Raw genomic sequence first — 14950 nt, forward strand, 5'->3', positions numbered from 1 at the left:
TCCTTAGAAAAATTACCTTAATTTTTTTTTACTTTTTTTTTTTAAACTTAAATTTAACCTCAAGTTCCCCTGTAGGCCTTTACTTAACCAATGGACCGATATAGTTTTCCTTTGCAGTAAAGATTCTGAGAGGTCCTGAGGTGGTATACCTACTTTAGGGGAGGGTTCTTCAACCTCCCAAGAGAAATTGTCTATAGGCCCTTTCCTCCCATATCTAGAGTGACCCTTGTGGCATCTAGGGAGCAGACATTAATTAATTTAGATAATTTTTCACAAAATCCATTAACTAAACCAATTTTTAACTAGTCTAAAATTACATGGTCCAATTGAAGGCCTTTGATTATTAGAGAAAGTAAATGTGAAAATAATAATTATCTACAACTAAAATTATTGATCTATTTCGTATTTTAGAGATGATTTTCCTAGTAAAAGTAATTTGCCATTTATACATTAGTTTAATTATGAAGCAATTTATTATTATCAACTCAAAACTCTATAAACTTCTTCTTAACTGTCTTCTATTAGTAGCAAAGCTTCTTTATAATTTACTTATTCTGTCCGTCAGTCGGGAACGATATTGGGTTATGCGATTTTCTTCTCTGCTTCAAAGATTGACTGGTAATATTTTTCTTACCCTCTCTTATTCCTTGCCTATTATTCTTTTTTTATGACCACTAGAAATATTCTCAATATATTACGTTGTCCGTTCGTCACTGCATGAGATTTGTGCTTCGAAGTTGTCAAGCTGTGTAAAACCAGGAGCTGCTATTCAGCCAATTAATTCCATTTGAAATTGAAAAAAAATTAAATATCTAGTTGGAGTAAAGTTGGAGTAAAACTTGTTTTTTTGGTGTAACTGAAAAGGAAGTGGATAAGAAGGGGAGAAAAAAGAGAAGTTTCTTGAGGAGAAATTTTGGGTATAGTCCTTTCCACGACATCCCTCCATAAGGAGCGATTCTTCATATTTTTCACAGTAGCTTTTCTCCTATTTCTAGCCCCTGCGGGGGGCTCTAACCCTGCGGGGCCAATTACCTAACCCTGTGGGGCAATCACCTAACACAATATAACCTAACCTAACCTAAAATAACCTATTAAAAGCCATTTTAAAAATACGAAGAATCGCTCCTTATGGAGGGATGTCGTGGAAAGGACTATACCCGAAATTTTCACTCAGAATTGTTTGTCAGAATCACATTTCCTTTTCCCTGTGTAAAACTAATTTTACATCGAATCAAAGTTTAAAACTTATAGAACAATTCTATATCTTGTTATTAACAAAGTGATACACTTAATATTCCCCACTAAACTCCCGTTTAAACTATTATTCTATCATTTTTCTGCAAATTGAGGGGAAGGAAAAAAAATATCTGTTTGTGTCAGTTTATCAATTATAAAAGAAAGATGTTATTCAATATGGAGATAAAAAGATATAATTGGAAATTGTTATTGGGATAAAATTATGTTTCGACAAATATTCAGTCCCGGGACCTATGAGAAGCTACCCTGTAAAGGAGAATCCGATCGGTTTAGCGGTTAGCGAGATCCTTCGCTACAAACAAACAGACAAACAAACACACAAACAGACAGACATCGTTCTACTTTGTATTATAGATTAAATATATAATATTGTAAGATATTCTCGCATACCCTGATGAAATGTTTCTCCGAGCTGGCGTAATACAACGTCCCCCCCTTCCCTTCAACCTCATGACTTTACCAAGTCACCTCTCTTTGCACTGCTTTGCACCAATATTGACCAATATTTGAAGACTATATTAGCAACCTAAATTGACGGCAAAATTACAAAACCCACGTTTCATATATGAATAAAGATACCTATACAACAAGGGATATGACAATGGACGATAAATTTAGTTACACCACTAATGATGACACAATGAGATATTTCTTCTTTAGATTAAAGTTATTAGCTGAAACGTTTTGACACTGCTGGTTTGAACAACCAAAATTTTTTTAAGTAACCAAAGTTCAATTATAATAAGAGAATTAAAAAGCAAACTTTAAATACTAGTATAATTTTAGTCCAATGTTCTCTCCCTCCATTCTGTTCAAACACCATAATTAGGAAAATATTTCTTTTAAATCAAGGATAACAACATCCATAAGTAACAAAGCATAGAATTGAAGAAATTAGAAACTATAATATCAATTAAGTGAGGGACTTTTTAAAAACTATCCTAAATTCCGTTTTAATCCATATCTCTTTTTGTCCAGACAGACTGACAAAACGAGTTAGATAAATGCTATAGTTAGCGAAATATATAAGAGAAATTTTGAATACTATCTTATTTAGTAGCTGAGAAAATGCCTTTTTCTACATTGAATTATAAAACAAAATATATTTGATAATAAAAATGCCAAAATAACCCAATTTCAAAAAAAATATTTTCTTTTTGTTTTTGTACAAATTAATCAAATTGATTTGTTGGTGAATTTGTTAATTTAATTACGTTTTGTTCAAATTTTCTCATTAGGAGATTTTGTTGTTTACAAACTATTTAGTATCTACCCTTAAATGTTCCAAAAATACAGGAGATTTTTTTCAGGTCATATGCCCATGGTTAAAAGATATATATTATAAAAAAAAGTTATACATCTTATTGCTTTTTTTTTTGGAAAACCTGGGCCAAAAGTCTTTAAATTTATCCCCTTTTCTCAAGACTCATAGGCACTATAATTAGCTTTATTCAATCCCAAAAATCTCAAATCTCAAAAAAAGTTCACCTTTATTTTTGATTTATTTATGTACAAAGATTGTGCGACATTTTCTGTTTTGTAAGAACACTCTTGATTACTTTATTGCCTTGTTAAACTTGAATAAAATCTATGCTTCAACAAATTTTATACATTTCAAATAAAAAGAGCTTCATATTGGTTGGAATTTATGATTTTAATTTAATGGTCAGGATAAATTAAAATATTCATGATTTGTATTATAACAAATATATATATATAAGTAGCGAAGCAGATAAATATTAAAGGATTTCATGAAATAAAAAATAATGGTGGTACTTATAAATCTGAAACATTAATTGTGTTACTTTACCCATAAAAATTTACATAATCAGACCACAAACACAAATAGATAAAAAAAAATTGATACTATCAGCATTACCGAAAAAAATTGAAAATAGGACAATAAACACAACAATCAGTTTTAAAACAAGTGACTTAAAAGCAGCCTATCCGTTTTATATTTAAATATAATATATAAATTTCAGTCTTAAATCTTTAACAGGAGCCGAGAAAATTAGATTTCCTGTTAACGTTTCAAACGGACTAGCGGACATTACGAATTACACAAGACTGTCATTTATACAACCAGCAGAAATACTGCTGTGTGTGTGTTTTTTTCTTATTAGTGCACAAACCTCTGCCAAAATTACATCTCACACTGGTGTTAATATTTTCCACGCTATTGGCTGACATTCAAAGACCAAATTGATAGTCGGCACAGGGTTGGGGACATAAAGTTATTTAACCTCTTCCCTCCTCTATTGTTTTACTCCAATATAAAAAGAAAAAAAGAATACACAAATAACACATTTTCTGTTATTTGTTTGTTCTAAATTTGAAGAAACTTTTACAAGTTTTAGTTTCAATTTTTAACAGAGATCAGTGGCGTGCGAACCGAAGGGGGCATTTGGGGCAATCGCCCCCCCCCCCTAGCGACCAAAACGCCCCCCCCTGCCCCCCCCTAAATGTTGAAAAATGCCCCATTTTGCCCCCCCCTGGTCAACAAAAATGCCCCTTTTTGCCCCCTACCCTACAAAAAGCAAAACTATCCCAGTTTCCAAAAAAAAAGATCAAGGAATACTCAAAAAAAAATTTTTGGCGCTTCGCGCCAAACAGACAATTACTATTCATTTAACCTTACCAAATTTTTTAATTAGTGTAGAAATTAGGTTATAATCTTTTATCACTGAACATAACAAACCAGGTAATAGGAAGTATTTTTATTTGGTATAATATAAACTTTTTACCAAAGAGTTTTTGTACATCCCCAATGATGATACACAAAATTACCCCTTATATAGATTACAATTGGTGGATGAAATGTATGGAAACTCGACTTAATTAACCAACCAATCAAAATTCCATTAAAGTCCCCAAAGTTGTTGAGCCAACGAATAAGAAAATTTTATATGAATTATTTGGGATTAGTGTTATAAATAGCCCAAAAACCCCTCCTTCCCTGCATATTTGAAGAAAAAAAATTGCGCTTCGCGCACTTCCAAATGGTTTCTGCTGTTTATCACATGCATTGTATATTTTGTTTTTATTTCTATAAAAACATTTGTAAACAACAAATATTTAATCAAAAAGTTATTTTATATAAAAAAGAAACAGTGTTTATATTTATCTAAGCCTTTTTCTCAACACTGTATGTCTGTCTAAATGAAAAAGTATATATAATGTCATATTATTTTCAGGATAAGTTTATCATTTTTTTTGTTTACATACCCTTACAAAAAGACATGTTTTTTTATGGCAATTTTCATTAAAAACCCTTAAAACTAACTACACTCTATATTCCTAACTTGATAAAATACGCCACTCTTGTTGTCTTTAATTGATTTTAGTTTAAAGGGGAGTAAATATTTTTATGTGCGCTTCATGCACCGCCCTTATAAATCCTTGGAAACACCACTTAATGAAAAATTAACAGAGTTTTAAAGTGCCATTTAAAGAGGGTAGAATATGTTGATATAACTTTTTAGCTTCTCTATAATTCACTATGGCTGTCAGTACGTAATGCTAAGGGGGAAATGTGATTTTTTCAACTGCAATTAAAGATAGAAGGCTAAAACTTAATGTTAACATTCCCATCATTATGGAGTATAATTAACTATTAAAAATTCATGGATGTCGGACTGCTTTTCAGGACGTTTTTGGCTATCTTTGTATCTTTTAAATTTCGGGTATAGTCCCTTTTGTGACATTGCCTCTTAAGGTGCATTTCGTCATATTTTCACAGTAGCTTTACCCCTATTTATAGCTCCTGCGGGGCCAATTGCCTAACCGTGCGGGGAAATCGCCTGACCTAACTTAACCTAGAATAACCTATTAAAATCTACCATAAAATTCCCCTTAAGAGGCGTTGCCACAAAAGAGACTATACCCCAAAGTTTTCCATATATTTAAGAGATTTTTATATCTGTAGATGAAAGGACAAGTAATTTTTTTTTATTTTTTACATAGATCTTTATATCTTTGGTTTTTATGGTACGATAAATTTTTTTGTGGATTATAATATTAAAAAAAATAAAATTTCTTGCTGTTTTGAGCATCCAGTATGTAATTTACTTTGACTGTCATCACACAATATGCAGGAAAAAGGATTTGTGACTTTTTCTACCTAAAATATATATTTATTTCAACAGATGCTCTTTAAATCTACTTGTCTGTATTCTTATTAATGATTTTTTGTGCTTTGCTACTTAAAGATGTTGTCATCCTTGTTGTCATAAATAAAGAAATATTTAAAATCAGTTTTACATATTAGGTTAATTTTTGGTAAATTATTTCCAAAATGAGTGTTTTTAACTCCTCCCCCGCAAACATTTTTTTAATGGGGTTATTCATCCTTCCTGCTGAGATTTATAACATCCCCTTCCACCCAAACAAATGTTTTGTGGTGGGGGGGGGGGGGGAGGTTAAATTATATTCTGTACTTTTTTTTCGAAGATGCTTTCTAGCTCCCTTCCCTTCGGTCATTGCAGGGTGGGGAGAAGGGATGGGGGAGAAGAGATGGGGGGGGGGGAAGGGATATAAATGGGAAATAGGGATGGGGAAGAAGGGATAAGGACTAGAAGGCCCATAATCAAATAATCCCACCCCTTAAAACGCCCTTATTTAAAATTAGTATATATAATCAAAATGCCCCCCCCTAGACAAAGTGCTTCGCACGCCACTGACAGAGATATAAGGATTAGGAATTTGACACAAAATATAAACTATGCTATAACATTGTTGTTGTTAAAATGATTTATTTTTATAAAAAAAATCATACATAATGAAATAAGTAAAATACGAAATAAAAATTAGATATGTGTTAGTAGGTTAAGGGTTAGCTGTTATACATATAAAATATCAATAACTAACATAAAGACTAACTACACAATTAAATTAATAATGTTTAAATTGGTTTGGTGTTTGAGTTTCAGTTTGTTAGAGTTGGTTGGTTTGATTGATAGCAAGCAGTTTGGGCAGGAGTAGATTATGGAGTTGGAGGGTCCCAGTTTCAGCTTACTGGGCTCTTTTGGGGTCTTACAAAATTGATGAAAAGTCAAAATCGTAAGGCAGTCTTATAATAATAAAGACTGCAAAGGTTCTTGTCAAAGATTTCTTAAAATTCACAAAAAGTGACCTGCCCCTTGACATATGCAGGTAAAGATAACCCCATGATATGGGGGAGAATGCACCAGAATAGAAGGGAAATGTATTTCCCTTATCACACACAATAAATAGAATGTGTTTTAAATGATATATTTCATCTTGAGGAAAATACCATACATAAATAACTAAAATTGTACATGCACAATACAAAATAAAATAATGTTTTTGTTCTACTAGCTACATTTTGATAAAATTAATGTTATTATTATCATGTTTAACTTATTTATGATTCATCTAATAAGAAGAATTTATGGTACTACTCCATAAACAACATAATATTGTCTTCCTTTTTGGTTCTACTCCACAGGAAGCATCAGGTTGTTGTAAAATTGTTTCATCCAGCTATGGTACTGCTCCATTGACCAGACATCATCCATGGTACTACTCCATGGGCATCTATAGTACTACTCTATAGGCATCCATAGTACTACTCTATGGGAGAATATGCATAAATTATAAAAATGCAGCTTCAGCACACAAAACAGAACTCCTCTTCTGCAGTATGAAGTACTTTCTCAAAATAACTTTGCAGACAAATCCACAGATGTCCAAAAACTTGCTATGGCTGGGAAAATTTACATTTTTACAATGTCATTAATATCTGTTTCTTTGTTACAACACCCAGTTTATTGTAATAAGATCCAAGGGTGGTTGTTGACAAAGGATTGCCAAACTAACCCATGCGGTAGGGGCGTGATTTAAATATATATAGTACACATTTATCTAAACTCAATTTAGGGGGTTACATATTATTACAACGTAGTTATAAGACTTGGGTAGTAATAAAATGAGACGTTGGGTATCCCTCTAACTAAACCGATTTTTGATTAGTCAACGGATCTAAATTTGTCTCAGCCAGGATACAATTAAAAGCCTAAATCGGCCAAGGATTAGCTGAGTACAATAGTTTTAAACTCAAAAAATTAAAAATAAAGAGCTAAATGAGAGATTGCGTCTTTCTCTTTTTATCGACAGACGCACTTGGATATATCATTTTCATAATGAATTATATGTATTTCGCATTTTAATGTCAGTTTATGTGTAAATTTGGTGAGCTACATTATTGAGTAGCATTGTTAAGTTTGGATGGAAGAATTTTGTAATGAAAGCAAAAGTGGGGTAGAGGATAAGGGATGGGGTAGGAACCAGTTACAATAAATCCTAAAAATCTTGTCAGTGGATCAAATTCCACCCCAAGGGTAGCCCTGACTAAGGCTCAAAAGGTAAAATTAATTGGTTGAATTTGTTCCACTGGCAAGAAATTTTGGTTTTTTGATAACCCGTTTTACCCCATCCCTTATCCTCTACCCCACTTTTGCTTTCATTACAAAATTCTTCCATCCTAACTTAACAACGCTACTCAAAAATGTAGCTCACCAAATTTACACATAAGGTGACGTTAACATGGGAAATACATATAATTAATTATGAAAATAATATATCCAAGTGCGTCTGTTGATAAAAAAGAGAAAGACGCAATCAATCATTTAGCTCTTTATTTTTGATTTTTTAAGTTCAAAAATATTGTACTCGGCTATTCCTTGGCCGATTTAGGCTTTTAATCATATCCTGGCCGAGACAAATTTAGACCATTGACTAATCAAAAATCGGTTCAGTTAGAGGGATACCCAACGTCTCATTGTATTGCTTCCTAAGTCTTATAACTACGTTGTAATAATATGTAACCCCCTAAAGTAAGTTTAAATAAATGTGTACTATATATATTTAAATCACGCCCCTACCGCGTGGGTTAGTTTGGCACTCCTTTGTCAACAACCAATTAATTATCCCTTCCCCCATTCTTCTTCTTCTTTATTAAGATTAGCCATGGGGGTGGGCTTGGAGAAACTGCATAGCAGGAGTTGTAACCAAAAAAGGGGTGGTGAATTTCTCCAATTTCTTCCCCTTACTCTGCTTTTCCACTCTGGCATCTATTTTGAGACAGCTAGCACTAACGGTCAAAGTGTAGAATTTCACTATGAGTGTGTTGAGGGTGAAGTATTCACATGTATTTATGATGGATGTGGGGTAGAAGGAGGGAGGGAAGGTATGTAAGTTGGAGAGGAGAAAACATTTGTGTCTACATTTAAAAAACGAATTTTTTCACTGTCTCTTTGATGGTTGAGAGGTTACTTCTTGGTATATGATGATTTGATGACTATATCTGCACACATTTTGGAAATGGGAGCACTTTGATTAGCCCGTATAAATATCAATTGAGCTAAAAGTGCCGCATCTAGCTGAAAAAAATTCAGCTGTGCACCCGCACAGAGCATGTGTCTCTGAGGACCTCTCTCCACGACGTCTAGATTACAACTGACAATAAATAGAATAGTAATAAAACACAGACATCACGCGGGAAAAAGAGGTAGAACAGGTGTAGCAGAAGGGGTGATGACAGGAGTTAGAGGGGAGGGAGGTAGGTGAAACTGTTGTTGATAAGGCAGGATTACTAGCGGCCATCTCGTCTCGGCTTGGTTTCAGATTTCAAAACAATATTTGCAGCACAAAAAATGGATATATAATAACCGAAAAAAAACTTGAAGCGGGAAAAAAGTAGGCAGACAGAAAACTGATTCTTCTCCAGTGATGGTAGAAATCGTCTGTGTCCGATTACCAACATTATCTTCACAGCACCTATCGGAAAACAACGAAGAATTTGTTATCGAACAAATAACAAAGAATGTTGACACAAATAATGTGTGCAGCGGTTAGAGTAGCACACATGATGTGTGTTACCCGCCCCGCGTCCCAGCGCATACTGACTATGCTATAACATTAACAACATCAACTAACCGCATATTAATATTTAATAAAAAAAACAGATGAAAAACTGCCAATGACATATATAAGTCTTTATTAAAATGAAGAACACAATCGATTTAGTCATTATAGAGATATTAACAGACGAACAAACTAAAAAAAGTATTCTCTGTATAATAGAATTATAGTTTATGTTATTGTTTAATCATTAATTCCTGCTTTGTTGGCCTCTGGCTCCTCGGAACCAATGACACTGAAATTATTCTTTATTTTACTATCCAAAGAAAACTGTCTGTAATAACTATTCCTTTATACTTTTATTTTACTTTATATTCTGCAATCTTTATTATTTTCTTTGCTGCTACTTTAGTTCATACATCTTTAATCGTTTTAAACAAAACTTTCAGTTTTCTCGGTTTTTCTTTAAATATTGGGTAGATCTGTACTTACAAGTTTGTAGTAGCGAAGCCAATCTATAACTCAAAATATCTGTCTGCTCGTATTTAAGTATCAATATGGGATTAATAGAATTTGATCTAGACGGCTGAATTTGAACTTCCAATGTTTTAATGAAAATTAAAAATAAATATTTTAGATGAATGTGGTTCTTATTCAAGTTTTTATAATGATTGAAAGTTTACTTTTGCCAAAAACTGTTTGTCTAATATTTATAAAGTTATGTTTAACTGTTTACCATTGATGACACATCCATAAAAGCAAACTTTGGGTGGGTCTATATTCCGTAAGTAGCATATTAACTAGGGATCTAAGACAATGGACGATAAACTGACAAGCAAACAAATTACCCCTCCTGTAGATTAAAATTATTTGTTCGAATGTTCAGAGACTGATAATTTGTAAAATCCAAATATGATACAACAAGGATGACAACATCCATAAAAGCGAAGCACTGAAACGGTAGGACAAACGGACATTAACATTTATATATTGTCAGAACTAAATAATCAGAATATAAATATATAAGAGTCGAAGCAAAATTCTAAGTAAATTTGTTTTTAAAAAATGCTTTATACAGGATAATGTTTATGGACATACCTACATTTTTAGGAATTGATTATAGAGTTGCTTCGCTTATAACATTATACTTTGTTCTCCCAGGAATCAATATACCAAAAATCAGATCAATCGGATGATTTGATCACATAAACATTTGTTGTTAAAAAAGTAAAAAAATCAACATGTTTAAAACGGACGTACGAACATTTTGGTAATGATTATAGAGTTGCTACGCTTTCTAAATCGTACCTAACTATTAAAGGAATCACCATGCAAAATTTGAAATCGATAGGACAATCCTAACATGCCTAAATTAACGAAAAAAGCTATCCGTTACGGACGGACGGACGGACGGACGGACCGACCCTAATTATAGAAAAGCTTCGCTTTTAATAAAAGTTCTATGGGTTTTTAAACCAGCATGATTTATAGTTCAATATCTCCTTCCTGAGTGGGAAGGGAGGGGGGAATGAGTATAAATTGTCGTAATAAATTACAATTCTGATTACTTAAAATAATCTAAATCGCCTGCAATTCTCAAATTTTTTATTTGAAAAACAGGCCCTTTTGCAGAATGAAAGAATTGATCTAATAATTCATGTTTTAACTTCATGCACTGATTAGTAACAAAACGGCGGACAAAATATTTCACAATATTTGTACTTATTCAATTGTACTAATTTAAGATGGAAAGACTTACCTTGGTAATCATAAGGTATAAGACAATGAAAAATAAATTAACGTACACCTACTATTATTTCATTAATATTTTTGGTGGAATAGTTGGTATTCTTAATACTTTTTTTCTCTGGACATATAAAGAGCATCGCTGTAAATGAGATCTATATCGGTTCAGCAATTAGCAATATCTTGTAAAACAGTCAAAAACAAACATCCTGTTAGGGGGACTGCCATTTACACATCCAGCAAATTTACAGTGGATGTGTTTTCGCCAGTGCAATGGATGTATTTATGACAAACTGAATTTTTACTGTATAAATGACAGTAAAATCGATTCTCATGCCATAAATACATCCAACACTGGCAAAAATACATCCAACATTTTTAAACGTATGTCAAAAATACATCTGACACTGGCATTTACACATCCATACTTTTTCAATTATTAGTCATAAATACTATATACATAATACAATATTAAAAGAAATATTATGATATTATTATATAGTTGTTAAGTAGCGAGCATATATGTACTGTTTAGTTAAACACTTTTTAAGTAGGGACACCGCAATCCCCACTTTTTTGCCTAAAGTAGAAACGATAACATTGTTTTATACACTGCGCTAATAATGACACACAAAACAACAATAAGAGGAGGGGATTGGACTTTCATACGTGTCTTGGGATGAAGCTCCTAGATGCTAGTGTCGAAACCGCTAGTATATTCTATAGCAATAATTTGACCACATGCGCAAATGTATCGATGTTTTGTTGGGAGCATCTTGAGAAGACGGGAAGTAAATAGGGGGAGACTAACTAAATAGGGTAAAAAGTTTAAAACCTATACATACTGTACAAAATCTAATTAATTGTAAACAAATATTCATATAAATTAATCTAGATGTGTATTTGCCAGTGTTGGATGTATTTATGACATATAATTGAAAAAGTATGGATGTGTAAATGCCAGTGTCAGATGTATTTATGGCATCCTGTTACTATATAAAAGGATATTACAGGAATAAAAAGTTTGTGTAGAATTCTTGAAAAATAGTCTTTGCGACCAAAAAAGTAATATATAATCAAGGATGACAGTTTTACTTGCAGTATACCACAAAATACTGTCATTTCTATTTATAATTTTTCCTTAAAGGGGTCTTTAACGTTGTGGGGCTCTTCTATTTTTGACTTAAACTCATCATTCCTAAAAATGAAAAAGTCGTCTAAGCTTTGAAGTTAAAATATAAAAAAATCCTCAAAAAGTAATTAGTAAGGTCCTGATATAGTCCTGGATGGTTATAAACTATTTTTTTCGCATTAAGCCTTGAGATGGATTTAGGCTATTTTTCTGCCACCCCCCCCCCCCCTTGATCTTTTGGATTTAGAGCACATAGATGCTAGGGGCACAGCCGCTAGTATGTTATAGAGCAGCTTATACACGATGATAATAATTTATACTAAACCATATAAATCTTATTTTATTATGGTTGAACTATTTTAGAAACTTAATAATCAAAATGAAAATGCCATGATAATTTATAATAATAGATGTATGATAATTTATTTGTCAAATTGTTTTATAGTTCACCTGGTTTTTTTTAAATCGAAGCTTTTCTATGATTAGGGTCGGTCCGTACGTACGTCCATCCGACCGTCTGTCTGGAACGGTTAGATCTTTTCGTTAATTTAAACATGTTAGAATTGTCCTATCGATTTAAAACCTTCCATAGTGATTCCTATAACAGTTAGGTAGATTAAGAAAGCGAAACAACTTTATATTCGCTTCCGGAAAGTCCGTACGAACACTTAAAACATACAGATTTTTCACTTTTTTGGACAATTTATGCGTTAATACTCTGCTTATTCAGTTCTGACACTCTACAAGTGATAATGTTCGTTTGTCCTTCCATTTTGAAGCTTTGCTTTTATGGACATTGTCATCCTTGTTTAGGATTATAACCAGTTTTGTTAGCTCCAAAAGTCCGAATGTCCAGACTAACAAAACAGACTAGTATTGATTTTATGGTTTTTATTTTACTATATTCATGGAAAATTGTCTGTAATTCGATGCTATACATGATTTTTCATCATGGATGAGAACCGGTTTTAATCCACCAGATATTAATCGGATTCGAAGCGACAAGGGAATAGTTATTTCTCGCATCGTATTATAAACGGCTTTCCGCGGATATAGAATTTTTATATTCGTAGAAAGCTGGATATAATACGATGCTGGACATAGTTTTTTCGTATGGATGAGAACCGGTTTCTATCCACCGGATTCGAATGAATACGAGAAATATTAATCAATTTGTTTCTTCTTCTTTTCCCCTCATTAATTATTTAAAGACGTACAGTTGTATTTAAATAAGATAATTAAAATTTATACACTTATAATTAATGAGGTAGAAACTAATTAATTTTAATAATATCTTCATTTGTTTTGTTTTTCTTTAAATTTTTCGCTTTTTACAATTATAGTTAGTCCGTAAATAATTATATAGCCGATTTATTAAACTTTTATTATAATAAATAATTGGATTTTTGAGTGTTTGTCAATCTCAAAAAAAATATTATTATGTCTTTATTTTAGTTATCCTTGACAGGTCTTAGGCTATTTTCCTGAGGAATGTGGAATGTGGATCCCACCTCAACCCCCCCCCCAAAAAAAAATAGCCTTCTTTTTCAAGCTTGGGGGCGAAGCCCTTGGGATATTACAAAATAAGCAAGTTAAATTCAACGATGTGTAAGTCTAAGATTTGAATTTTTTTGTTTAATTTGAATATTTTTAAGCTGTTTCAATTATTTCATGTTATATTTATATCCGCATTATTGATTTATAAATTGAATTGTAGGTCAATCTGACTTTAATTCTATATTTTGTGTATTTTTTTGTTTTTCTCATAAATAGTTTTGTACATAAATAAAAACGAAGATAATATTTTTTATATGAAGAAAGCAGGTAAAAGAAATAGAATAGAAGCCTAATCGGAGGCATACTTTACCTCTTTATGTTTTACCAATATAAATAATTTTTTCCTTAAGCAAAATCCTTAGATAAAAGTAACAGCAACTGTGTGTGTCTGTCTGTCTATATGTCTGTACCGAAGGATCTCGATAATGTCTGAACCGACTAGATTTTCATTTACAATAAAATGGTTTATAACTATTTTGGCGGACTTAAGACTGAAAATAAAATAGCCTAAAACAATTTCAATATGGATAACTCAATCGGTTCAGTGGTTTACAAAATTATAAGGAACAAACATAAAAACTTTACTACTTTAAATATTGAAAAAGATATTGTTATATGATATTATTGGTTGTTTTGATAGAGACAATAACAATACCTTGCGATGATAGGAATTTTGTAGGGGTGTAATAGCCCCCCGTTTTTATCGGAGACAAGTTTATTAATCGCTCTTGGAGTAGAGGGGGGGGGGGGGGGGTAGGTAAAGTTCCCACCCTCCGTCGGAGGAGGTATTGGGGTTTGTGTTGTTGGAGGGTGGGAGAAAGGTGTTTTCCATTCTACCTGCGGCTAGCTTTATTACAATGGAGTAAGTATAGATTTAGCACCCTATTATCCATCCTTCCCTAAAAGCATAACCTACGAAACTTTCTAGTCAAAACTAGTAGTGTCCAAACTTTTTAACCAATAATTCTAAGCTATATCATTAGGAATGTACGTCATGTTATTTTTAAGATTCTTAAGGGACCTAGAACTTAGAAACACTTTAAAAGGGGGGTAAGGAGTCTACCCTCTACTTCTAATTTTAGTTTAAACGGAAGAAGTATAAAAATAAGCTTCATTGTAAAGATGAACCATTACAGTTTATCGGATAGCGAGATCCTTCGCAACAAATTGACAACTTTTACATAAGTATGATTATTCTATACCAACATAATCCATAACATTGGCCCCGTAAGGCAAATGTAAGGCAGGACAAAAATATTTTATATAGAATAGGGAAGCAGTATAATCATAATATCATAAAAATCAATTTTTTCCTGCACAGCACACTTGATTATTCAAACTAGGGTTACGCCGAATTCAGATTATCACATAATT

This window comes from Acartia tonsa, chromosome 8, assembly GCF_053477335.1.
Source record: "Acartia tonsa isolate MP-2025a chromosome 8, ASM5347733v1, whole genome shotgun sequence".
NCBI lineage: Eukaryota > Metazoa > Arthropoda > Copepoda > Calanoida > Acartiidae > Acartia > Acartia tonsa.